Below are 26,446 nucleotides of genomic sequence, written 5' to 3'. Positions count from 1 at the left end.
GGAGGAAAGCAACATAGTCACAAGAGAACCTCCAGAGGGGTTTCAGCTGCTATCTCAGCAGCAATATTGCAGGACAGGGAGGAGTGCCAGGACATAGACCATAGCTTGAATGGCAAAATGCTGCCATCTAGGGTAGCATATGCCACATGACCACCATTTCTAGTAAAAGCAGAGCTAGAGAATGCCACAGATCTGCAAATCTTCAAAGAATTCAGCAGTTCGAAACTTATCCTAAAAGAAAGGTTGAGAATTCTCCCCTGAAGGGATAAGAAGCAAGATGAAATGGAAAGAAGAAAACCCTTATTGGAAATGCAAGAAGAGCATGAGTGGAAAAGAAGAAACAAGAAGAAGGCAAGGAGGACATCAAAACCCTAAAGATGGGAGAGGGAAGCAGGAAAGCATAGGGGATTGGAAGCACTATCTTAAGGGAGTCAGCTTATATGACTCTCTGTTGGAAGCAAACGGAGAGATGCATGGCCTGACGTGTTTGCAAAGCAAACGAGAAGCAGACCAAGAAAGAATCAAACAAACAAACAACACAAAAAGGGTAGGGTAACATGAATATTCAAAAGAAATTACTCAAGGTGATGTCAAGGATCATTCAGTACGCATCGACCCAGTATCGCGGCTTGAATGTACTCAGCACACCTGTATTCGGAAATCAGAGGCTTGCATTTATATTCGTAAATATTGATTCATATGTGCATATCGTGACCTAACCCAAATGACGATTTGGAATCCAATGGATTCTTAGTCTTTGATATAGACTTGCAATTCTTCCAACTGGATGAATGAATGCCATATTCTACACTACGTCAAGAAGAAATGGCACAACCTATAAGAAGGAAAAGTAGCTCCGCAAAAGTGTACTAAGATCAAAAGAGACAGGCAGTAAAGTGCACATTGGGGATTGTATCATTCCTAGGAATTTCAGCCCCCTTGAAACAAATGGATAGATGTCCCGTGAATGCGGGTGTTTCAGCAGAAATCATCCGACGGCTATGTATTGCGGGTGTGCCCATATTACAGGAACAAAAGTTTCCCTTAGTGGGTCTCTGTGTACTGTGAACTGTTAGAAAGTTTAAAGACGTGTGAAACATTCAACTGAAAATGGACACACTTCCCTCCGTTGCTACAGTGCATACAGATCTGAACAAAAGGAAAGAGGGAAGAACAAAGGCCCATGGGACGCTAGTGGGTAGAATCACATTTACCTTAGGAACCTCTCGTCGGATGCAGCCCCTCCCCCAACACTGACAAGATGCAGCAGCCATTGGGGATGGCAGTTAGCGGTTGGATTCCAGGTGGAATGTTGGTGTGTACCGCGAGGCTTGTTGTGGCTGGTGGATCCTAGGTAACCGGGCAGAGTTCTGTGGGTGGATCAGTGCGATGGAGGGGCTGCCGCCCTCTGTGAGCTTGGCTTAGGTCTTTGGTCCGGGAAGCTGTGTCAGTTCGAGATACTGCTGCTGCCCAAAGACCTGAGTTCACGGGTCAGTTTCCAGAACCTGAAAGGGCAGACAGTGGAAGATCTGCCTGTCTTCAGCTTACTGGAGAGGCTCCGAGGTCCTTTCAGACTTGCCCAGTCCTGTTGAAGTCGACTTTATGGGAGACACGAAGAGAAGCTGGCCGAAAATATGGCTGCACGGATTGAGGAGAGATGCGAACACATTGATGAGAGATGTTCTGCTACAATAGAGAATACTGGCCTGGAGACAGCTGTAGAGGATAGCAGGCTCGAAAGGCATTCATGAGACATATTGAACCTCGCTGATACTAGCAGAAACATACGGAGGGCCACCGTGGACTGGAGGAAGTTCCTCAATTCTCTGCTCCAAGAACGGGTCCAAGATCCCTGACGTCTAAAGAGAAGAGATGGCAGAGATGATAAAAACGCTCATGTTCTTGAAAGAGGTCAGATAATCCACACGACCCAAGGGGCAATTCCAAGCCATTCAGATCAAAGTGCACCAAGCCCAGGTAAGCCTTTTCCCAGGTTTGGGCCTAGCTATCAAGCACTTGCTCTTCCCTCCCCTCCACTCAGGCATCCATTTTGAGGGATCAGTACCTGAGCTGCAATGAAGCCAGTAAGAGAAGAGCAAGCCCCTCCTAGAATCAGAGTTCCTCTAGCTTCATACTCTGTGAACAACAGGGAACCCCATAAAGGTCAAATACTCTCGTATGAAATAGATAGGAATTGAATACTTAGCTCCCACAAAGTAACGATGGCCTTCCGCCTGATTCAGCAAATGCTGGGTTGATGTCTTCTCTGGGGTGAAGGGAGTGTGGTAAGTGAGGGGAATCTTTGACTGAACTTGAATCTGTATTAGGCCTCTGTTTATCAAGACAGTCTAGGTAAATATTAGAAGTCAGATAGTGAACGGAACTGTAAAAGTCGCCAATGACATGAAAGACACAGCTTATGTGGACCTTCTTTCAATTGAGTCAAGCCCCCGGGGGCAATCTATCATGGGGGTGCAGACTTGGTTGCATTCAAGTGCTTTACCCAACATGATCGGATGATTAAGCGTTCTCATCACTGATAGAAGAACACCTGGTTCTCAGTAGCCTAGCATAGCTGCAGCAGGGTTCTCAAAGCTATAATGCTTCTAGTTTCTTTGGATTCAAAGCTAAATGTATATATTTATTTCGTTTCCTCTTGTATTTTCCTTGAGAGGGATGTTACACCTTGAAATGCCAACATTGACCAGTAGGTGTCATCGGGAGTAAAGGGCACCACATGCACAAGTGAATCCAAGCTTGGGGGTTATTTCATGTTTTCATTAGTTATTTCATGGTTCCTGTTGGTTTCGGAGGCTTCAACAGTAAAGAGTTGACATGACCCCTTTAACAGTTCGGACTGCTAGTTTGCATTCTATCTGTCTATGTTTTCCTTAGAGCTGACAAAATGTTACCGAAATTGACAAGTCTGGATTCTAGGTCAATTTAGTATGTTTCAGAAACTAACTTCATTTTCGTATAACTCCCAAAACATTTATATCAATTCTATTAAATTTTTAAAGACTGCAAATGAGATATCAACACAATGTCAAAACTGGAGTCTTCGCACAATCCCTCCCACCACGGCTGTATAGAAACAAAGAGATAAAAAAAAATCACATTTCTGTGAAATGTATCTGGAAAGTGTTGATTCATCGATGCCCAGTTGACATAGAAGCAGTGCAGACTGCGCTCACTCGCTCCCATGAACACAGCAATGGAAACATCCACTCACCCAGCCCTTGGCACAGGACACTTGCCGAAGAGAGGTCTGTTACTTCCAAAGACAGGATGAGGCCTCAGAACACCTGGAAGCAGGAGAAGGAAAAGCAGGGAATGGATACCAGTGCATGGTCTGAGCCCTGTTGATGGAGCAGTAAAGGTGAAAGTCTCTTTAACTTGGACGCACACTCTCAAGCGGACAGGTGACATGGGATTGAAGGTGATGCGCTGAGTGTTAGAAGAGTGCACAGCAGATGCTTGGCTGACAGACCTCAAAGAATCCAGTGCAAAATATCCCCACAGTTGATTCTGAGACCAAGCTCTGAGCTGCCAAATTTGAGGTAGCAGAGGCAGCGTTCAGGGAGGGATAGTGCTACCGATGATGGCACACGCTGAGTCTCAGGGATCTGGAGTGCGTTGTGGGATGTGGTGGATCCTATCAAGAGAGAAAACCGACCTGGGACCCCAATGAGCAAGCAACCACCCTGGCGCGCGCAGTTGAAATTATCGATATGTCCCATGGCCACACCCAGTGCATCTGCAGGACCAGAGACCAATTTGGCATTTTGCCAATAGAGCATGTGTGGGGCTGAATCAGAGATATTGAGCATCGGGTCTGAGGGATCCAGGGGGCCTTGTGTTTGAATTCAGAATGAAAAGCCATAGGATCTGCTACATTCATCACCTGGGCTGTGATTATGGTTTGGTTTGAGGCACAGGATGTTCAACAGCTCTGTGCTTGCCTTCGTGCACCCGTGCCACAAGGATGAGAGGACAAGGAAGTGTGGTCCAAGACCACAGCGTGAGAAGAGGAAGGATTTCCTTCAGTTTATCTCTCAAAACGGATGCTACATTTTGGATGGCACCGGCACGGTTCGGCAGCGAGGACACCAAGTTCGGGCTGTGGGATCATTCCAGCAGGCCCTGATGTGTGACATCCATAGATATGCTTCCACTGGTGTTTCTGTAGACAGAGAAGCTCTTGGAAGAACTGGTTTCAATGGGACATTCCCGAGGCACTACAAAGCACAAGCGCACTCACACTCTGCTCTTCTGGAAACACTCCAAAATAACAGAGAGTAGAATGCAGAGCTGAGAACCGTTAGAATCTCCATTTCCACCAGAGGAAGTGTCCTGTGCTCTTTCAGATTTGTGAGATAAGCGTAATCAAAATGAGGTTATCCTAATCGAAAAAGTATGGGGGGTTCATCACAACAAAGCCAACACCAGCAATTGGAGATAGACCAGACAACACACACAGGAACAGGACATGGCATCAATGTCTAGGAAAATATGTCCTCACAGAAATCCCATGCAATTGTGTAGAGCCAAGAGTCTAAAGCTTTCACTTAACCAAGCCCTAGAAGTCTACATTAGATACCTGAAATTACCTTACCATTAGAGATGAAGAAATACAGTAAAAGGAAAAGGAAGTACCATTTTCAGTTCCAAAGAGATTGAAGGCCCTAAAGATAAGCTTTCAGACAACTAGACTGCAAAACGCTCTCCAGAGCAAGTATTGAATATGGAGGTGAGGGAAACACTGAAGAACAACAGTGTCTCAGAATCACAAAAGGCAGAATACCAGAAAAGGGGAAGAGAAAGCCTAAAGACGAGCCAAATAATATCAGAAAACTCAGTGGATGAGAAAATATCAGGGCTAACATTCCGTCCTAAGCAGACGAGATATTGCAGAGGGACGCGTGAATGAATTTGAAGACAGGGGAACAAAAATCCCTCGGTCAGAAGCACACATAGGAAAGCAAGTGCAAACCAATGAAAACATTGCTGTTGAATCCTGGTTGAAGACAAGGCATGAAAGACTAAAATTCGAAAGAGTCCCAGATGGAAAAGCAAGAGATAAAGAAACAAACAATGTTTGAAAAGTTATGTGTAGAAAAATCAGACTGAAACTTGCTGAAAGCCAAGATAGAAACATCTAGGCGAATTCAGGAAGTACACAGCGTCCAAAAGAGGTGGAATCCCAATAGACTTAGCAGCAGCTGTATGATCCATATCAACAAAGTTCATGAGCATCACAGTGATTTAAATGCGCCTGGAGGAAAGCAACATAGTCACAAGAGAACCTCCAGAGGGGTTTCAGCTGCTATCTCAGCAGCAATATTGCAGGACAGGGAGGAGTGCCAGGACATAGACCATAGCTTGAATGGCAAAATGCTGCCATCTAGGGTAGCATATGCCACATGACCACCATTTCTAGTAACAGCAGAGCTAGAGAATGCCACAGACCTGCAAATCTTCAAAGAATTCAGCAGTTCGAAACTTATCCTAAAAGAAAGGTTGAGAATTCTCCCCTGAAGGGATAAGCAGCAAGATGAAATGGAAAGAAGAAAACCCTTATTGGAAATGCAAGAAGAGCATGAGTGGAAAAGAAGAAACAAGAAGAAGGCAAGGAGGACATCAAAACCCTAAAGATGGGAGAGGGAAGCAGGAAATCATAGGGGATTGGAAGCACTATCTTAAGGGAGTCAGCTTATATGACTCTCTGTTGGAAGCAAACGGAGAGATGCATGGCCTGACGTGTTTGCAAAGCAAACGAGAAGCAGACCAAGAAAGAATCAAACAAACAAACAACACAAAAATGGTAGGGTAACATGAATATTCAAAAGAAATTACTCAAGGTGATGTCAAGGATCATTCAGTACGCATCGACCCAGTATCGCGGCTTGAATGTACTCAGCACACCTGTATTCGGAAATCAGAGGCTTGCATTTATATTCGTAAATATTGATTCATATGTGCATATCGTGACCTAACCCAAATGACGATTTGGAATCCAATGGATTCTTAGTCTTTGATATAGACTTGCAAGTCTTCCAACAGGATGAATGAATGCCATATTCTACACTACGTCAAGAAGAAATGGCACAACCTATAAGAAGGAAAAGTAGCTCCGCAAAAGTGTACTAAGATCAAAAGAGACAGGCAGTAAAGTGCACATTGGGGATTGTATCATTCCTAGGAATTTCAGCCCCCTTGAAAAAAATGGATAGATGTCCCGTGAATGCGGGTGTTTCAGCAGAAATCATCCGACGGCTATGTATTGCGGGTGTGCCCATATTACAGGAACAATAGTTTCCCTTAGTGGGTCTCTGTGTACTGTGAACTGTTAGAAAGTTTAAAGACGTGTGAAACATTCAACTGAAAATGGACACACTTCCCTCCGTTGCTACAGTGCATACAGATCTGAACAAAAGGAAAGAGGGAAGAACAAAGGCCCATGGGACGCTAGTGGGTAGAATCACATTTACCTTAGGAACCTCTCGTCGGATGCAGCCCCTCCCCCAACACTGACAAGATGCAGCAGCCATTGGGGATGGCAGTTAGCGGTTGGATTCCAGGTGGAATGTTGGTGTGTACCGCGAGGCTTGTTGTGGCTGGTGGATCCTAGGTAACCGGGCAGAGTTCTGTGGGTGGATCAGTGCGATGGAGGGGCTGCCGTCCTCTGTGGAGCTTGGCTTAGGTCTTTGTTCCGGGAAGCTGTGTCAGTTCGAGATACTGCTGCTGCCCAAAGACCTGAGTTCACGGGTCAGTTTCCAGAACCTGAAAGGGCAGACAGTGGAAGATCTGCCTGTCTTCAGCTTACTGGAGAGGCTCCGAGGTCCTTTCAGACTTGCCCAGTCCTGTTGAAGTCGACTTTATGGGAGACACGAAGAGAAGCTGGCCGAAAATATGGCTGCACGGATTGAGGAGAGATGCGAACACATTGATGAGAGATGTTCTGCTACAATAGAGAATACTGGCCTGGAGACAGCTATAGAGGATAGCAGGCTCGAAAGGCATTCATGAGACATATTGAACCTCGCTGATACTAGCAGAAACATACGGAGGGCCACCGTGGACTGGAGGAAGTTCCTCAATTCTCTGCTCCAAGAACGGGTCCAAGATCCCTGACGTCTAAAGAGAAGAGATGGCAGAGATGATAAAAACGCTCATGTTCTTGAAAGAGGTCAGATAATCCACACGACCCAAGGGGCAATTCCAAGCCATTCAGATCAAAGCGCACCAAGCCCAGGTAAGCCTTTTCCCAGGTTTGGGCCTAGCTATCAAGCACTTGCTCTTCCCTCCCCTCCACTCAGGCATCCATTTGGAGGGATCAGTACCTGAGCTGCAATGAAGCCAGTAAGAGTAGAGCAAGCCCCTTCTAGAATCAGAGTTCCTCTAGCTTCATCCTCTGTGAACAACAGGGAACCCAATAAAGGTTAAATACTCTCATATGAAATAGATAGGAATTGAATACTAAGCTCCCACAAAGTAACGATGGCCTTCCGCAAGATTCAGCAAATGCTGGTTTGATGTCTTCTCTGGGGTGAAGGGAGTGTGGTAAGTGAGGGGAATCTTTGACTGAACTTGAATCTGTATTAGGCCTCTGTTTATCAAGACAGTCTAGGTAAATATTAGAAGTCAGATATTGAACGGAACTGTAAAATTCGCCAATGACATGAAAGAGACAGCTTATGTGGACCGTCTTACAATTGAGTCAAGCCCCCGGGGGCAATCTATCATGGGGGTGCAGACTTGGTTGCATTCAAGTGCTTTACCCAACATGATCGGATGATTAAGCGTTCTCATCATTGATAGAAGAACACCTGGTTCTCAGTAGACTAGCATAGCTGCAGCAGGGTTCTCAAAGCTATAATGCCTCTAGGTTCTTTGGATTCAAAGCTAAATATATATATTTAGTTCGTTTTCTCTTGTATTTTCCTTGAGAGGGATGTTACACCTTGAAATGCCAACATTGACAAGTAGGTGTCATCGGGATTAAAGGGCACCTCATGCACAAGTGAATCCAAGCTTGGGGGTTATTTCATGTTTCCATTAGTTATTTCATGGTTCCTGTTGGTTTCGGAGGCTTCAACAGTAAAGAGTTGACATGACCCCTTTAACAGTTCGGACTGCTAGTTTGCATTTATCTGTCTATGTTTTCCTTAGAGCTGACAAAATGTTACCGAAATTGACAAGTCTGGCTTCTAGGTCGATTTAGTATGTTTCAGAAACTAACTTCATTTTCGTATAACTCCCAAAACATTTATATCAATTCTATTAAATTTTTAAAGACTGCAAATGAGATATCAACACAATGTCAAAACTGGAGTCTTCGGACAATCCCTCCCAACACGGCTGTATAGAGGCAAAGAGATAAAAAAAAATCACATTTCTGTGAAATGTATCTGGAAAGTGTTGATTCATCGATGCCCAGTTGACAGAGAAGCAGTGCAACCTGCGCTCACTCGCTCCCATGAACACAGCAATGGAAACATCCACTCACCCAGCCCTTGGCACAGGACACTTGCCGAAGAGAGGTCTGTTACTTCCAAAGACAGGATGAGGCCTCAGAACACCTGGAAGCAGGAGAAGGAAAAGCAGGGAATGGATACCAGTGCATGGTCTGAGCCCTGTTGATGGAGCAGTAAAGGTGAAACTCTCTTTAACTTGGACGCACACTCTCAAGCCGACAGGAGAAATGGGATTGAAGGTGATGCGCTGAGTGTTAGAAGAGTGCACAGCAGATGCTTGGCTGACAGAACTCAAAGAATCCAGTGCACAATATCCCCACAGTTGATTCTGAGACCAAGCTCCGAGCTGCCAAATTTGAGGTAGCAGAGGCAGCGTTCAGGGAGGGATAGGGCTACGGATGGTGGCACACGCTGAGTCTCAGGGATCTGGAGTGCGTTGTGGGATGTGGTGGGTCCTATCAAGAGAGCAAACCGACCTGGGACCCCAATGAGCAGGCAACCACCCTGGCGCGCGCAGTTGAAATTATCGATATGTCCCATGGCCACACCCAGTGCATCTGCAGGACCAGAGATCAATTTGGCATTTTTCCAATAGAGCATGTGTGGGGCTGAATCAGAGATATTGTGCATCGGGTCTGAGGGATCCAGGGGGCCTTGGGTTTGAATTCAGAATGAAAAGCCTTAGGATCTGCTACATTCATCACGTGGGCTGTGATTATGGTATGGTTTGCGGCCCAGGATGTGCAACAGCTCTGTGGTTGCCTTCGTGCACCCGTGCCACAAGGATGAGAGGACAAGGAAGTGTGGTCCAAGACCACAGCGTGAGAAGAGGAAGGATATCCTTCAGTTTATCTCTCAAAAGCGGATGCTACATTTTGCATGGCACCGGCACGGTTCGGCAGCGAGGACACCAAGTTCGGGCTGCGGGATCATTCCAGCAGGCCCTGATGTGTTACATCCATAGATATGCTTCCACTGGTGTTTCTGTAGACAGAGAAGCTCTTGGAACAACTGGTTTCAGTGGGACATTCCCGTGGCACTACAAAGCACAAGCGCACTCACACTCTGCTCTTCTGGAAACACTCCAAAATAACATAGAGTAGAATGCAGAGCTCAGAACCTTTAGAAGCTCCATTTCCACCATAGGAAGTGTCCTGTGCTCTTTCAGATTTGTGAGATAAGCGTAATCAAAATGAGGTTATCCTAATCGAAATAGTATGGGGGGTTCATCACAACAAAGCCAACACCAGCAATTGGAGATAGACCAGACATCACACACAGGAACAGGATATGGCATCAAACTCTAGGAAAATTTGTCCTCACAGAAATCCCATGCAACTGTGTAGAGCCAAGTGTCTAAAATTTTCACTTAACCAAGCCCTAGAATTCTACATTAGATACCTGAAATTACCTGACCAGTAGAGATGAAGAAATACAGTAAAAGGAAAAGGAAGTACCATTTTCAGTTCCAAAGAGATTGAAGGCCCTAAAGATAAGCTTTCAGACAACTAGACTGCAAAACGCTCTCCAGAGCAAGTATTGAAAATGGAGGTGAGGGAAACACTGAAGAACAACAGTGTCTCAGAATCACAAAAGGCAGAATACCAGAAAAGGGGAAGAGAAAGCCTAAAGACGAGCCAAATAATATCAGAAAACTCAGTGGATGAGAAAATATCAGGGCTACCATTCCGTCCTAAGCAGACGAGATATTGCAGAGGGACGCGTGAATGACTTTGAAGACAGGGGAACACAAATCCCTCGGTCAGAAGCACACATAGGAAAGCAAGTGCAAACCAATGAAAACATTGCTGTTGAATCCTGGTTGAAGACAAGGCATGAAAGACTAAAATTCGAAAGAGTCCCAGATGGAAAAGCAAGAGATAAAGAAACAAACAAAGTTTGAAAAGATATGTGAAGAAAAATCAGACTGAAACTTGCTGAAAGCCAAGATAGAATCATCTAGGCGAATTCAGGAAGTACACAGCGTCCAAAAGAGGTGGAATCCCAATAGACTTAGCAGCAGCTGTATGATCCAAATCAACAAAGTTCATGAGCATCCCAGTGATTTAAAATGCGCCTGGAGGAAAGCAACATAGTCACAAGACAACCTCCAGAGGGGTTTCAGCTGCTATCTCAGCAGCAATATTGCAGGACAGGGAGGAGTGCCAGGACATAGACCATAGCTTGAATGGCAAAATACTGCCATCTAGGGTAGCCTATGCCACATGACCACCATTTCTAATAACAGCAGAGCTAGAGAATGCCACAGACCTGCAAATCTTAAAAGAATTCAGCAGTTCGAAACTTATCCTAAAAGAAAGGTTGAGAATTCTCCCCTGAAGGGATAAGCAGCAAGATGAAATGGAAAGAAGAAAACCCTTATTGGAAATGCAAGAAGAGCATGAGTGGAAATGAAGAAACAAGAAGAAGGCAAGGAGGACATCAAAACCCTAAAGATGGGAGAGGGAAGCAGGAAATCATAGGGGATTGGAAGCACTATCTTAAGGGAGTCAGCTTATATGACTCTCTGTTGGAAGCAAACGGAGAGATGCATGGCCTGACGTGTTTGCAAAGCAAACGAGAAGCAGACCAAGAAAGAATCAAACAAACAAACAACACAAAAAGGGTAGGGTAACATGAATATTCAAAAGAAATTACTCAAGGTGATGTCAAGGATCATTCAGTACGCATCGACCCAGTATCGCGGCTTGAATGTACTCAGCACAACTGTATTCGGAAATCAGAGGCGTGCATTTATATTCGTAAATATTGATTCATATGAGCATATCGTGACCTAACCCAAATGCCGATTTGGAATCCAATGGATTCCTAGTCCGTGATATAGACTTGCAAGTCTTCAAAAACAGGATGAATGAATGCCATATTCTACACTACGTCGAGAAGAAATGGCACAAGCCTATAAAAAGGAAAAGTAGCTCCGCAAAATTGTACTAAGTTCAAAAGAGACAGGCAGTAAAGTGCACATTGGGGACTGTATCAGTCCTAGGAATTTCAGCCCCCTTGAAACAAATGGATAGATGTCCCGTGAATGCGGGTTTTACAGCAGAAATCAACCGACGGCTATGTATTGCGGGTGTGCCCATATTACAGGAACAATAGTTTCCCTTAGTGGGTCTCTGTGTACTGTGAACTGTTAGAAAGTTTAAAGACGTGTGAAACATTCAACTGAAAATGGACACACTTCCCTCCGTTGCTACAGTGCATACAGATCTGAACAAAAGGAAAGAGGGAAGAACAAAGGCCCATGGGACGCTAGTGGGTAGAATCACATTTACCTTAGGAACCTCTCGTCGGATGCAGCCCCTCCCCCAACACTGACAAGATGCAGCAGCCATTGGGGATGGCAGTTAGCGGTTGGATTCCAGGTGGAATGTTGGTGTGTACCGCGAGGCTTGTTGTGGCTGGTGGATCCTAGGTAACCGGGCAGAGTTCTGTGGGTGGATCAGTGCGATGGAGGGTCTGCCGCCCTCTGTGGAGCTTGGCTTAGGTCTTTGGTCCGGGAAGCTGTGTCAGTTCGAGATACTGCTGCTGCCCAAAGACCTGAGTTCACGGGTCAGTTTCCAGAACCTGAAAGGGCAGACAGTGGAAGATCTGCCTGTCTTCAGCTTACTGGAGAGGCTCCGAGGTCCTTTCAGACTTGCCCAGTCCTGTTGAAGTCGACTTTATGGGAGACACGAAGAGAAGCTGGCCGAAAATATGGCTGCACGGATTGAGGAGAGATGCGAACACATTGATGAGAGATGTTCTGCTACAATAGAGAATACTGGCCTGGAGACAGCTGTAGAGGATAGCAGGCTCGAAAGGCATTCATGAGACATATTGAACCTCGCTGATACAAGCAGAAACATACGGAGGGCCACCGTGGACTGGAGGAAGTTCCTCAATTCTCTGCTCCAAGAACGGGTCCAAGATCCCTGACGTCTAAAGAGAAGAGATGGCAGAGATGATAAAAACGCTCATGTTCTTGAAAGAGGTCAGATAATCCACACGACCCAAGGGGCAATTCCAAGCCATTCAGATCAAAGTGCACCAAGCCCAGGTAAGTCATTTCCCAGGTTTGGGCCTAGCTATCAAGCACTTGCTCTTCCCTCCCCTCCACTCAGGCATCCATATTGAGGAATTAGTACCTGAGCTGCAATGAAGCCAGTAAGAGAAGAGCAAGCCCCTCCTAGAATCAGAGTTCCTCTAGCTTCATCCTCTGTGAACAACAGGGAACCCAATAAAGGTCAAATACTCTCGTATGAAATAGATATGAATTGAATACTTAGCTCCCACAAACACACGATGGCCTTCCGCTAGATTCAGCAAATGCTGGGTTGATGTCTTCTCTGGGGTGAAGGGAGTGTGGTAAGTGAGGGGAATCTTTGACTGAACTTGAATCTGTATTAGGCCTCCGTTTTTCAAGACAGTCTAGGTAAATATTAGAAGTCAGATAGTGAACTGAACTGTAAAAGGCGCCCATGACATGAAAGACACAGCTTATGTGGACCATCTTTCAATTGAGTCAAGCCCCCGGGGGCAATCTATCATGGGGGTGCAGACTTGGTTGCATTCAAGTGCTTTACCCAACATGATCGGATGATTAAGCGTTCTCATCACTGATAGAAGAACACCTGGTTCTCAGTAGCCTAGCATAGCTGCAGCAGGGTTCTCATAGCTATAATGCCTCTAGGTTCTTTGGATTCAAAGCTAAATGTATATATTTATTTCGTTTCCTCTTGTATTTTCCTTGAGAGGGATGTTACACCTTGAAATGCCAACATTGACCAGTAGGTGTCATCGGGAGTAAAGGGCACCACATGCACAAGTGAATCCAAGCTTGGGGGTTATTTCATGTTTTCATTAGTTATTTCATGGTTCCTGTTGGTTTCGGAGGCTTCAACAGTAAAGAGTTGACATGACCCCTTTAAAAGTTCGGACTGCTACTTTGCATTCTATCTGTCTATGTTTTCCTTAGAGCTGACAAAATGTTACCGAAATTGACAAGTCTGGCTTCTAGGTCGATTTAGTATGTTTCAGAAACTAACTTCATTTTCGTATAACTCCCAAAACAATTATATAAATTCTATTAAATTTTTAAAGACTGCAAATGAGTTATCAAAACAATGTCAAAACTGGAGTCTTCGGACAATCCCTCCCACCACGGCTGTATAGAAACAAAGAGATAAAAAAAAATCACATTTCTGTGAAATGTATCTGGAAAGTGTTGATTCATCGATGCCCAGTTGACAGAGAAGCAGTGCAACCTGCGCTCACTCGCTCCCATGAACACAGCAATGGAAACATCCACTCACCCAGCCCTTGGCACAGGACACTTGCCGAAGAGAAGTCTGTTACTTCCAAAGACAGGATGAGGCCTCAAAACACCTGGAAGCAGGAGAAGGAAAAGCAGGGAATGGATACCAGTGCATGTTCTGAGCCCTGTTGATGGAGCAGTAAAGGTGAAAGTCTCTTTAACTTGGACGCACACTCTCAAGCGGACAGGAGACATGGGATTGAAGGTGATGCGCTGAGTGTTAGAAGAGTGCACAGCAGATGCTTGGCTGACAGAACTCAAAGAATCCAGTGCAAAATATCCCCACAGTTGATTCTGAGACCAAGCTCCGAGCTGCCAAATTTGAGGTAGCAGAGGCAGCGTTCAGGGAGGGATAGGGCTACGGATGGTGGCACACGCTGAGTCTCAGGGATCTGGAGTGAGTCGTGGGATGTGGTGGGTCCTATCAAGAGAGCAAACCGACCTGGGTCCCCAATGAGCAGGCAACCACCCTGGCGCGCGCAGTTGAAATTATCGATATGTCCCATGGCCACACCCAGTGCATCTGCAGGACCAGAGACCAATTTGGCATTTTGCCATTAGAGCATGTGTGGGGCTGAATCAGAGATATTGTGCATCGGGTCTGAGGGATCCAGGGGGCCTTGGGTTTGAATTCAGAATGAAAAGCCTTAGGATCTGCTACATTCATAACCTGGGCTGTGATTATGGTTTGGTTTGAGGCACAGGATGTGCAACAGCTCTGTGGTTGCCTTCGTGCACCTGTGCCACAAGGATGAGAGGACAAGGAAGTGTGGTCCAAGACCACAGCGTGAGAAGAGGAAGGATTTCCTTCAGTTTATCTCTCAAAAGCGGATGCTACATTTTGGATGGCACCGGCACGGTTCGGCAGCGAGGACACCAAGTTCGGGCTGCGGGATCATTTCAGCAGGCCCTGATGTGTGACATCCATAGATATGCTTCCACTGGTGTTTCTGTAGACAGAGAAGCTCTTGGAAGAACTGGTTTCAGTGGGACATTCCCGTGGCACTACAAAGCACAAGCGCACTCACACTCTGCTCTTCTGGAAACACTCCAAAATAACAGAGAGTAGAATGCAGAGCTGAGAACCGTTAGAAGCTCCATTTCCACCAGAGGATGTGTCCTGTGCTCTTTCAGATTTGTGAGATAAGCGTAATCAAAATGAGGTTATCCTAATCGAAATAGTATGGGGGGTTCATCACAACAAAGCCAACACCAGCAATTGGAGATAGACCAGACAACACACACAGGAACAGGACATGGCATCAAAGTCTAGGAAAATTTGTCCTCACAGAAATCCCATGCAATTGTGTAGAGCCAAGAGTCTACAGTTTTCACTTAACCAAGCCCTAGAAGTCTACATTAGATACCTGAAATTACCTGACCAGTAGAGATGAAGAAATACAGTAAAAGGAAAAGGAAGTACCATTTTCAGTTCCAAAGAGATTGAAGACCCTAAAGATAAGCTTTCAGACAACTAGACTGCAAAATGCTCTCCAGAGCAAGTATTGAAAATGGAGGTGAGGGAAACACTGAAGAACAACAGTGTCTCAGAATCACAAAAGGCAGTATACCAGAAAAGGGGAAGAGAAAGCCTAAAGACGAGCCAAATAATATCAGAAAACTCAGTGGATGAGAAAATATCAGGGCTAACATTCCGTCCTAAGCAGACGAGATATTGCAGAGGGACGCGTGAATGACTTTGAAGACAGGGGAACAGAAATCCCTCGGTCAGAAGCACACATAGGAAAGCAAGTGCAAACCAATGAAAACATTGCTGTTGAATCCTGGTTGAAGACAAGGCATGAAAGACTAAAATTCGAAAGAGTCCCAGATGGAAAAGCAAGAGATAAAGAAACAAACAATGTTTGAAAAGTTATGTGTAGAAAAATCAGACTGAAACTTGCTGAAAGCCAAGATAGAATCATCTAGGCGAATTCAGGAAGTATACAGCGTCCAAAAGAGGTGGAATCCCAATAGACTTAGCAGCAGCTGAATGATCCAAATCAACAAAGTTCATGAGCATCCCAGTGATTTAAAATGCGCCTGGAGGAAAGCAACATAGTCACAAGAGAACCTCCAGAGGGGTTTCAGCTGCTATCTCAGCAGCAATATTGCAGGACAGGGAGGAGTGCCAGGACATAGACCATAGCTTGAGTGGCAAAATGCTGCCATCTAGGGTAGCCTATGCCACATGACCACCATTTCTAATAACAGCAGAGCTAGAGAATGCCACAGACCTGCAAATCTTAAAAGAATTCAGCAGTTCGAAACTTATCCTAAAAGAAAGGTTGAGAATTCTCCCCTGAAGGGATAAGCAGCAAGATGAAATGGAAAGAAGAAAACCCTTATTGGAAATGCAAGAAGAGCATGAGTGGAAAAGAAGAAACAAGAAGAAGGCAAGGAGGACATCAAAACCCTAAAGATGGGAGAGGGAAGCAGGAAATCATAGGGGATTGGAAGCACTATCTTAAGGGAGTCAGCTTATATGACTCTCTGTTGGAAGCAAACGGAGAGATGCATGGCCTGACGTGTTTGCAAAGCAAACGAGAAGCAGACCAAGAAAGAATCAAACAAACAAACAACACAAAAAGGGTAGGGTAACATGAATATTCAAAAGAAATTACTCAAGGTGATGTCAAGGATCATTCAGTACGCATCGACCCAGTATCGCGGCTTGAATGTACTCAGCACACCTGTATTCGGAAATCAGAGGCGTGCATTTATATTCGTAAATATTGATTCATATGAGCATATCGTGACCTAACCCAAATGCCGATTTGGGATCCAATGGATTCCTAGTCCGTGATATAGACTTGCAAGTCTTCCAACAGGATGAATGAATGCCATATTCTACACTACGTCGAGAAGAAATGGCACAAGCCTATAAGAAGGAAAAGTAGCTCCGCAAAAGTGTACTAAGATCAAAAGAGACAGGCAGTAAAGTGCACATTGGGGATTGTATCATTCCTAGGAATTTCAGCCCCCTTGAAACAAATGGATAGATGTCCCGTGAATGCGGGTGTTTCAGCAGAAATCAACCGACGGCTATGTATTGCGGGTGTGCCCATATTACAGGAACAATAGTTTCCCTTAGTGGGTCTCTGTGTACTGTGAACTGTTAGAAAGTTTAAAGACGTGTGAAACATTCAACTGAAAATGGACACACTTCCCTCCGTTGCTACAGTGCATACAGATCTGAACAAAAGGAAAGAGGGAAGAACAAAGGCCCATGGGACGCTAGTGGGTAGAATCACCTTTACCTTAGGAACCTCTCGTCGGATGCAGCCCCTCCCCCAACACTGACAAGATGCAGCAGCCATTGGGGATGGCAGTTAGCGGTTGGATTCCAGGTGGAATGTTGGTGTGTACCGCGAGGCTTGTTGTGGCTGGTGGATCCTAGGTAACCGGGCAGAGTTCTGTGGGTGGATCAGTGCGATGGAGGGGCTGCCGCCCTCTGTGGAGCTTGGCTTAGGTCTTTGTTCCGGGAAGCTGTGTCAGTTCGAGATACTGCTGCTGCCCAAAGACCTGAGTTCACGGGTCAGTTTCCAGAACCTGAAAGGGCAGACAGTGGAAGATCTGCCTGTCTTCAGCTTACTGGAGAGGCTCCGAGGTCCTTTCAGACTTGCCCATTCTTGTTGAAGTCGACTTTCTGGGAGACACGAAGAGAAGCTGGCCGAAAACATGGCTGCACGGATTGAGGAGAGATGCGAACACATTGATGAGAGATGTTCTGCTACAATAGAGAATACTGGCCTGGAGACAGCTGTAGAGGATAGCAGGCTCGAAAGGCATTCATGAGACATATTGAACCTCGCTGATACTAGCAGAAACATACGGAGGGCCACCGTGGACTGGAGGAAGTTCCTCAATTCTCTGCTCCAAGAACGGGTCCAAGATCCCTGACGTCTAAAGAGAAGAGATGGCAGAGATGATAAAAACGCTCATGTTCTTGAAAGAGGTCAGATAATCCACACGACCCAAGGGGCAATTCCAAGCCATTCAGATCAAAGTGCACCAAGCCCAGGTAAGCCTTTTCCCAGGTTTGGGCCTAGCTATCAAGCACTTGCCCTTCCCTCCCCTCCACTCAGGCATCCATTTGGAGGGATCAGTACATGAGCTGCAATGAAGCCAGTAAGAGAAGAGCAAGCCCCTCCTGGAATCAGAGTTCCACTAGCTTCATCCTCTGTGAACAACAGGGAACCCCATAAAGATAAAATACTCTCGTATGAAATGGATAGGAATTGAATACTTAGCTCCCACAAAGAAACGATGGCCTTCCGCTAGATTCAGCAAATGCTGGGTTGATGTCTTCTCTGGGGTGAAGGGAGTGTGGTAAGTGAGGGGAATCTTTGACTGAACTTGAATCTGTATTAGGCCTCCGTTTTTCAAGACAGTCTAGGTAAATATTAGAAGTCAGATAGTGAACGGAACTGTAAAAGTCGCCAATGACATGAAAGACACAGCTTATGTGGACCGTCTTTCAATTGAGTCAAGCCCCCGGGGGCAATCTATCATGGGGGTGCAGACTTGGTTGCATTCAAGTTCTTTAGCCAACATGATCGGATGATTAAGCGTTCTCATCACTGATAGAAGAACACCTGGTTCTCAGTAGCCTAGCATAGCTGCAGCAGGGTTCTCATAGCTATAATGCCTCTAGGTTCTTTGGATTCAAAGCTAAATGTATATGTTTAGTTCGTTTTCTCTTGTATTTTCCTTGAGAGGGATGTTACACCTTGAAATGCCAACATTGACCAGTAGGTGTCATCGGGAGTAAAGGGCACCACATGCACAAGTGAATCCAAGCTTGGGGGTTATTTCATGTTTCCATTAGTTATTTCATGGTTCCTGTTGGTTTCGGAGGCTTCAACAGTAAAGAGTTGACATGACCCCTTTAAAAGTTCGGACTGCTACTTTGCATTCTATCTGTCTATGTTTTCCTTAGAGCTGACAAAATGTTACCGAAATTGACAAGTCTGGCTTCTAGGTCGATTTAGTATGTTTCAGAAACTAACTTCATTTTCGTATAACTCCCAAAACATTTATATAAATTCTATTAAATTTTTAAAGACTGCAAATGAGATATCAACACAATGTCAAAACTGGAGTCTTCGGACAATCCCTCCCACCACGGCTGTATAGAAACCAAGAGATAAAAAAAAAATCACATTTCTGTGAAATGTATCTGGAAAGTGTTGATTCATCGATGCCCAGTTGACAGAGAAGCAGTGCAACCTGCGCTCACTCGCTCCCATGAACACAGCAATGGAAATAGCCACTCACCCAGCCCTTGGCACAGGACACTTGCCGAAGAGAGGTCTGTTACTTCCAAAGACAGGATGAGGCCTCAAAACACCTGGAAGCAGGAGAAGGAAAAGCAGGGAATGGATACCAGTGCATGGTCTGAGCCCTGTTGATGGAGTAGTAAAGGTGAAACTCTCTTTAACTTGGACGCACCCTCTCAAGCGGACAGGAGACATGGGATTGAAGGTGATGCGCTGAGTGTTAGAAGAGTGCACAGCAGATGCTTGGCTGACAGAACTCAAAGAATCCAGTGCAAAATATCCCCACAGTTGATTCTGAGACCAAGCTCCGAGCTGCCAAATTTGAAGTAGCAGAGGCAGCGTTCAGGGAGGGATAGGGCTACGGATGTTGGCACACGCTGAGTCTCAGGGATCTGGAGTGCGTTGTGGGATGTGGTGGGTCCTATCAAGAGAGCAAACCGACCTGGGACCCCAATGAGCAAGCAACCACCCTGGCGCGCGCAGTTGAAATTATCGATATGTCCCATGGCCACACCCAGTGCATCTGCAGTACCAGAGACCAATTTGGCATTTTGCCAATAGAGCATGTGTGGGGCTGAATCAGAGATATTGTGCATCGGGTCTGAGGGATCCAGGGGGCCTTGGGTTTGAATTCAGAATGAAAAGCCTTAGGATCTGCTACATTCATCACCTGGGCTGTGATTATGGTTTGGTTTGAGGCACAGGATGTGCAACAGCTCTGTGGTTGCCTTCGTGCACCCGTGCCACAAGGATGAGAGGACAAGGAAGTGAGGTCCAAGACCACAGCGTGAGAAGAGGAAGGATTTCCTTCAGTTTATCTCTCAAAAGCGGATGCTACATTTTGGATGGCACCGGCACGGTTCGGCAGCGAGGACACCAAGTTCGGGCTGCGGGATCATTCCAGCAGTCCCTGATGTGTGACATCCATAGATATGCTTCCACTGGTGTTTCTGTAGACAGAGAAGCTCTTGGAAGAACTGGTTTCAGTGGGACATTCCCGTGGCACTACAAAGCACAAGCGCACTCACACTCTGCTCTTCTGGAAACACTCCAAAATAACAGAGAGTAGAATGCAGAGCTGAGAACCTTTAGAAGCTCCATTTCCACCAGAGGAAGTGTCCTGTGCTCTTTCAGATTTGTGAGATAAGCGTAATCAAAATGAGGTTATCCTAATCGAAATAGTAGGGTGGTTCATCACAACAAAGGCAACACCAGCAATTAGAGATAGAAGAGACAGCACACACAGGAACAGGACATGGCATCAATGTCTAGGAAAATTTGTCCTCACAGAAATCCCATGCAATTGTGTAGAGCCAAGAGTCTAAAGCTTTCACTTAACCAAGCCCTAGAAGTCTACATTAGATACCTGAAATTACCTGACCAGTAGAGATGAAGAAATACAGTAAAAGGAAAAGGAAGTACCATTTTCAGTTCCAAAGATATTGAAGGCCCTAAAGATAAGCTTTTAGACAACTAGACTGCAAAACGCTTTCCAGAGCAAGTATTGAAAATGGAGGTGAGGGAAACACTGAAGAACAACAGTGTCTCAGAATCACAAAAGGCAGAATACCAGAAAAGGGGAAGAGAAAGCCTAAAGACGAGCCAAATAATATCAGAAAACTCAGTGGATGAGAAAATATCAGGGCTAACCTTCCGTCCTAAGCAGACGAGATATTACAGAGGGACGCGTGAATGACTTTGAAGACAGGGGAACAGAAATCCCTCGGTCAGAAGCACACATAGGAAAGCAAGTGCAAACCAATGAAAACATTGCTGTTGAATCCTGGTTGAAGACAAGGCATGAAAGACTAAAATTCGAAAGAGTCCCAGATGGAAAAGCAAGAGATAAAGAAACAAACAATGTTTGAAAAGTTATGTGTAGAAAAATCAGACTGAAACTTGCTGAAAGCCAAGATAGAATCATCTAGGCGAATTCAGGAAGTATACAGCGTCCAAAAGAGGTGGAATCCCAATAGACTTAGCAGCAGCTGAATGATCCAAATCAACAAAGTTCATGAGCATCCCAGTGATTTAAAATGCGCCTGGAGGAAACAACATAGTCACAAGAGAACCTCCAGAGGGGTTTCAGCTGCTATCTCAGCAGCAATATTGCAGGCCAGGGAGGAGTGCCAGGACATAGACCATAGCTTGAATGGCAAAATGCGGCCATCTAGGGTAGCCTATGCCACATGACCACCATTTCTAATAACAGCAGAGCTAGAGAATGCCGCAGACCTGCAAATCTTCAAAGAATTCAGCAGTTCGAAACTTATCCTAAAAGAAAGGTTGAGAATTCTCCCCTGAAGGGATAAGCAGCAAGATGAAATGGAAAGAAGAAAACCCTTATTGGAAATGCAAGAAGAGCATGAGTGGAAAGAAGAAACAAGGACAAGGCAAGGAGGACATCAAAACCCTAAAGATGGGAGAGGGAAGCAGGAAATCATAGGGGATTGGAAGCACTATCTTAAGGGAGTCAGCTTATATGACTCTCTGTTGGAAGCAAACGGAGAGATGCATGGCCTGACGTGTTTGCAAAGCAAACGAGAAGCAGACCAAGAAAGAATCAAACAAACAAACAACACAAAAAGGGTAGGGTAACATGAATATTCAAAAGAAATTACTCAAGGTGATGTCAATGATCATTCAGTACGCATCGACCCAGTATCGCGGCTTGAATGTACTCAGCACACCTGTATTCGGAAATCAGAGGCGTGCATTTATATTCGTAAATATTGATTCATATGAGCATATCGTGATCTAACTCAAATGCCGATTTGGAATCCAATGGATTCCTAGTCCGTGATATAGACTTGCAAGTCTTCCAACAGGATGAATGAATGCCATATTCTACACTACGTCGAGAAGAAATGGCATAAGCCTATAAGAAGGAAAAGTACCTCCGCAAAAGTGTACTAAGATCAAAAGAGACAGGCAGTAAAGTGCACATTGGGGATTGTATCATTCCTAGGAATTTCAGCCCCCTTGAAACAAATGGATAGATGTCCCGTGAATGCGGGTGTTTCAGCAGAAATCAACCGACGGCTATGTATTGCGGGTGTGCCCATATTACAGGAACAATAGTTTCCCTTAGTGGGTCTCTGTGTACTGTGAACTGTTAGAAAGTTTAAAGACGTGTGAAACATTCAACTGAAAATGGACACACTTCCCTCCGTTGCTACAGTGCATACAGATCTGAACAAAAGGAAAGAGGGAAGAACAAAGGCCCATGGGACGCTAGTGGGTAGAATCACATTTACCTTAGGAACCTCTCGTCGGATGCAGCCCCTCCCCCAACACTGACAAGATGCAGCAGCCATTGGGGATGGCAGTTAGCGGTTGGATTCCAGGTGGAATGTTGGTGTGTACCGGGAGGCTTGTTGTGGCTGGTGGATCCTAGGTAACCGGGCAGAGTTCTGTGGGTGGATCAGTGCGATGGAGGGGCTGCCGCCCTCTGTGGAGCTTGGCTTAGGTCTTTGTTCCGGGAAGCTGTGTCAGTTCGAGATACTGCTGCTGCCCAAAGACCTGAGTTCACGGGTCAGTTTCCAGAACCTGAAAGGGCAGACAGTGGAAGATCTGCCTGTCTTCAGCTTACTGGAGAGGCTCCGAGGTCCTTTCAGACTTGCCCAGTCTTGTTGAAGTTGACTTTATGGGAGACACGAAGAGAAGCTGGCCGAAAATATGGCTGCACGGATTGAGGAGAGATGCGAACACATTGATGAGAGATGTTCTGCTACAATAGAGAATACTGGCCTGGAGACAGCTGTAGAGGATAGCAGGCTCGAAAGGCATTCATGAGACATATTGAACCTCGCTGATACTAGCAGAAACATACGGAGGGCCACCGTGGACTGGAGGAAGTTCCTCAATTCTCTGCTCCAAGAACGGGTCCAAGATCCCTGACGTCTAAAGAGAAGAGATGGCAGAGATGATAAAAACGCTCATGTTCTTGAAAGAGGTCAGATAATCCACACGACCCAAGGGGCAATTCCAAGCCATTCAGATCAAAGTGCAACAAGCCCAGGTAAGCCTTTTCCCAGGTTTGGGCCTAGCTATCAAGCACTTGATCTTCCCTCCCCTCCACTCAGGCATCCATTTGGAGGGATCAGTACCTGAGCTGCAATGAAGCCAGTAAGAGAAGAGCAAGCCCCTCCTAGAATCAGAGTTCCTCTAGTTTCATCCTCTGTGAACAACAGGGAACCCCATAAAGGTAAAATACTCTCGTATGAAATGGATAGGAATTGAATACTTAGCTCCCACAAAGAAACGATGGCCTTCCGCTAGATTCAGCAAATGCTGGGTTGATGTCTTCTCTGGGGTGAAGGGAGTGTGGTAAGTGAGGGGAATCTTTGACTGAACTTGAATCTGTATTAGGCCTCAGTTTTTCAAGACAGTCTAGGTAAATATTAGAAGTCAGATAGTGAACGGAACTGTAAAAGTCACCAATGACATGAAAGACACAGCTTCTGTGGACCGTCATTCAATTGAGTCAAGCCCCCGGGGGCAATCTATCATGGGGGTGCAGACTTGGTTGCATTCAAGTGCTTTAGCCAACATGATCGGATGATTAAGCGTTCTCATCACTGATAGAAGAACAGCTGGTTCTCAGTAGCCTAGCATAGCTGCAGCAAGGTTCTCATAGCTATAATGCCTCTAGGTTCTTTGGATTCAAAGCTAAATGTATATGTTTAGTTCGTTATCTCTTCTATTTTCCTTGAGAGGGATGTTACACATTGAAATGCCAACATTGACCAGTAGGTGTCATCGGGAGTAAAGGGCACCACATGCACAAGTGAATCCAAGCTTGGGGGTTATTTCATGTTTCCATTAGTTATTTCATGGTTCCTGTTGGTTTCGGAGGCTTCAACAGTAAAGAGTTGACATGACCCTTTTAATAGTTCGGACTGCTACTTTGCATTCTATCTGTCTATGTTTTCCTTAGAGCTGACAAAATGTTACCGAAATTGACAAGTCTGGCTTCTAGGTCGATTTAGTATGTTTCAGAAACTAACTTCATTTTCGTATAACTCCCAAAACATTTATATAAATTCTATTAAATGTTTAAAGACTGCAAATGAGATATCAACACAATGTCAAAACTGGAGTCTTCGGACAATCCCTCCCACCACGGCTGTATAGAAACAAAGAGATAAAAAAATATCACATTTCTGTGAAATGAATCTGGAAAGTGTTGATTCATCGATGCCCATTTGACAGAGAAGCAGTGCAACCTGCGCTCACTCGCTCCCATGAACACAGCAATGGAAACAGCCACTCACCCAGCCCTTGGCACAGGACACTTGCCGAAGAGAGGTCTGTTGCTTCCAAAGACAGGATGAGGCCTCAGAACACCTGGAAGCAGGAGAAGGAAAAGCAGGGAGTGGATACCAGTGCATGGTCTGAGCCCTGTTGATGGAGCAGTAAAGGTGAAACTCTCTTTAACTTGGACGCACACTCTCAAGCGGACAGGAGACATGGGATTGAAGGTGATGCGCTGAGTGTTAGAAGAGTGCACAGCAGATGCTTGGCTGACAGAACTCAAAGAATCCAGTGCAAAATATCCCCACAGTTGATTCTGAGACCAAGCTCCGAGCTGCCAAATTTGAGGTAGCAGAGGCAGCGTTCAGGGAGGGATAGGGCTACGGATGTTGGCACACGCTGAGTCTCAGGGATCTGGAGTGCGTTGTGGGATGTGGTGGGTCCTATCAAGGGAGCAAACCGACCTGTGGCCCCAATGAGCAAGCAACCACCCTGGCGCACGCAGTTGAAATAATCGATATGTCCCATGGCCACACCCAGTGCATCTGCAGGACCAGAGACCAATTTGGCCTTTTGCCAATAGAGCATGTGAGGGGCTGAATCAGAGATATTGTGCATCGGGTTTGAGGGATCCAGGGGGCCTTGGGTTTGAATTCAGAATGAAAAGCCTTAGGATCTGCTACATTCATCACCTGGGCTGTGATTATGGTTTGGTTTGAGGCACAGGATGTGCAACAGCTCTGTGCTTGCCTTCGTGCACCCGTGCCACAAGGATGAGAGGACAAGGAAGTGTGGTCCAAGACCACAGCATGAGAAGAGGAAGGATTTCCTTCAGTCTATCTCTCAAAAGCGGATGCTACATTTTGGATGGCACCGGCACGGTTCGGCAGCGAGGACACCATGTTCGGGCTGCGGGATCATTCCAGCAGGCCCTGATGTGTGACATCCATAGATATGCTTCCACTGGTGTTTCTGTAGACAGAGAAGCTCTTGGAAGAACTGGTTTCAGTGGGACTTTCCCGTGGCACTACAAAGCACAAGCGCACTCACACTCTGCCCTTCTGGAAACACTCCAAAATAACAGAGAGTAGAATGCAGAGCTGAGAACCGTTAGAAGCTCCATTTCCACCAGAGGAAGTGTCCTGTGCTCTTTCAGATTTGTGTGATATGCGTAGTCAAAATGAGGTTATCCTAATCGAAATAGAATGGGGGGTTCATCACAACAAAGCCAACACCAGCAATTGGAGATAGACCAGACAACACACACAGGAACAGGACATGGCATCAATGTCTAAAAAAATTTGTCCTCACAGAAATCCCATGCAATTGTGTAGAGCCAAGAGTCTAAAGCTTTCACTTAACCAAGCCCTAGAAGTCTACATTAGATACCTGAAATTACCTGACCAGTAGAGATGAAGAAATACAGTAAAAGGAAAAGGAAGTACCATTTTCAGTTCCAAAGAGATTGAAGGCCCTAAAGATAAGCTTTCAGACAACTAGACTGCAAAACGCTCTCCAGAGCAAGTATTGAAAATGGAGGTGAGGGAAACACTGAAGAACAACAGTGTCTCAGAATCACAAAAGGCAGAATACCAGAAAAGGGGAAGAGAAAGCCTAAAGACGAGCCAAATAATATCAGAAAACTCAGTGGATGAGAAAATATCAGGGCTAACCTTCCGTCCTAAGCAGACGAGATATTGCAGAGGGACGCGTGAATGACTTTGAAGACAGGGGAACAGAAATCCCTCGGTCAGAAGCACACATAGGAAAGCAAGTGCAAACCAATGAAAACATTGCTGTTGAATCCTGGTTGAAGACAAGGCATGAAAGACTAAAATTCGAAAGAGTCCCAGATGGAAAAGCAAGAGATAAAAAACAAACAATGTTTGAAAAGTTATGTGTAGAAAAATCAGACTGAAACTTGCTGAAAGCCAAGATAGAATCATCTAGGCGAATTCAGGAAGTACAAAGAGTCCAAAAGAGGTGGAATCCCAATAGACTTAGCAGCAGCTGTATGATCCAAATCAACAAAGTTCATGAGCATCCCAGTGATTTAAAATGCGCCTGGAGGAAAGCAACATAGTCACAAGAGAACCTCCAGAGGGGTTTCAGCT

At 45.4% G+C, this 26,446-nt stretch overlaps 1 long non-coding RNA gene across 1 annotated transcript in view; it reads right to left on the bottom strand.

Annotated features, from left to right (window-relative positions):
• The window catches only part of LOC140693900 (uncharacterized), a 31,322-nt gene extending 8,812 nt beyond the window's left edge, over nucleotides 1-22,510 (bottom strand). The window contains exon 1 of the long non-coding RNA XR_012069604.1: nucleotides 22,334-22,510. This is a non-coding gene — a long non-coding RNA (uncharacterized lncRNA). The remainder of the gene's footprint in view (nucleotides 1-22,333) is intronic.
• Nucleotides 22,511-26,446: the final 3,936 nt, after the last annotated feature.

Source organism: Vicugna pacos, unplaced genomic scaffold, assembly GCF_048564905.1.
Source record: "Vicugna pacos unplaced genomic scaffold, VicPac4 scaffold_20, whole genome shotgun sequence".
In the NCBI taxonomy this organism is placed as follows: domain Eukaryota; kingdom Metazoa; phylum Chordata; class Mammalia; order Artiodactyla; family Camelidae; genus Vicugna; species Vicugna pacos.
Note: the sequence above shows the minus strand (reverse complement) of the source record. Positions and strands in the feature narration are given on the sequence as shown.